Here is a 1,614-nt window from a genome sequence, read left to right as displayed (position 1 = left end):
TCTCCTCTCTCTCTTCTTTGCTCTAGTGTCTGTAGTTCAAGTTTTTCTAGTCTCTCTTCATATGATAGTTTTGAGAGTGTTGGTGCAAATTTTGTAATTGCTCTTTGTATTCTTTCAAGTTTTTTTATACATTTTTTTGTACTTGGTGACCATATTGTTGCTGCATATTCCAATCTTGGTCTTATCAGGGTGATTAGGATTTTCTTCACCATTTCTTCATCCAGGTATGTAAATGCCACTTTGATTGTTCTTATTAAATTATAAGTTTCTCCAAAAATCTTATTTATATGTTTCTCAGGTGACATATTATTCATAACAATGACTCCCAAGTCCTTCTCATTTTCTACTTTTTTTTATTCCTTCTTCTCCCAATTTATATGATCCTGTTATTCTGTTTTTGCTTTTTCCAAATTCCATTATACTACACTTTTTTGTATTGAACTCCTCCCACTTCCTACTCCATTCCTGTACTTTATTTAGATCTCTCTGTAGTGATTCACAATCTTCTTCAGTTTTCACTCTTTTCAGTAGTTTTGCATCATCTGCAAAGAAGCTCATATAGCTTTCAATTCCTTCATCCATATCATTAATATATATAGCAAACATTATTGGGGCCAGAACTGTTCCCTGCGGAACACCGCTTATTACTTCATCCCATTTTGAGTGCTGGTTTCTTATCACTACTCTCATTTTTCTTTCTTGCAAAAAGTCTTCCATCCAATTTAGTAGTTTGCCCTGTATTCCTCCTTCAGTTTCTAATTTCTTAAGCAACTTCTTATGTGGTACTTTGTCAAAAGCTTTCTTTAGGTCTAAAAATGCACAGTCCGCCCATCCATCTCTTTCTTGTATTATATCTATTAGCCTTGAATAGAAACATATTAAATTGGTGACGCATGATCGTCCTTGTCTGAATCCAAATTGCCTTGGATTTAACACTTTGTTTTTTTCTAAATATTTCACCCATCTACTTTTGATAATTCTTTCACAAATTTTTGCTATTGTACTTGTTAGAGAGACTGGTCTATAGTTTGTAGGTTCTTCTATATTTCCTCCTTTATATATAGGTACTATATTTGCTTTTTTTCCAATCTTCTGGAACTTTTCCTTCTTTCAAGGAACTATTTAGTATGCTATGTATTTTGTCTGCCAGTTCATTCCTGCATTCTTTCAGTATCCAGTTTGCTATTTCATCTGGTCCATGCGATTTTCTGACATCAAGATTACTCAAGTGTGTTAATATTTCATTCTTTGTTACTTCTATTTCTTCCATAGGGGGGACTTTCTCTTTCCATTCGTTCTCTTCAGGTTGTATGTTCTCCCTTGTAAACACTGATTTAAAATGTTTGTTCATAATTTCCGCCATTTCCATTTCCTCAGTGTATTCATCTCCCTCTTGTCTTAATTTCTCCAAGTCTTGTTTGTTTTTCAGTTTATTGTTTACAAATCTGTAGAATAGTTTTGGTTGATCTTTACACTATTCTATGATATCTTTTTCATATTTTCTCTTTTCCTCTCTGCACGTTTGTACATATTCATTTCTATAACAGGTATATATTTTCCATTTTTCAGGTCTTCTGTCTTTTTTCCATCTGGTCCAGGCTTTGTCTCTTTTGT

The sequence above is a fragment of the Oratosquilla oratoria genome, chromosome 7 (genome assembly GCF_046742065.1).
Source record: "Oratosquilla oratoria isolate Oo_2021 chromosome 7, ASM4674206v1, whole genome shotgun sequence".
In the NCBI taxonomy this organism is placed as follows: domain Eukaryota; kingdom Metazoa; phylum Arthropoda; class Malacostraca; order Stomatopoda; family Squillidae; genus Oratosquilla; species Oratosquilla oratoria.
Note: the sequence above shows the minus strand (reverse complement) of the source record.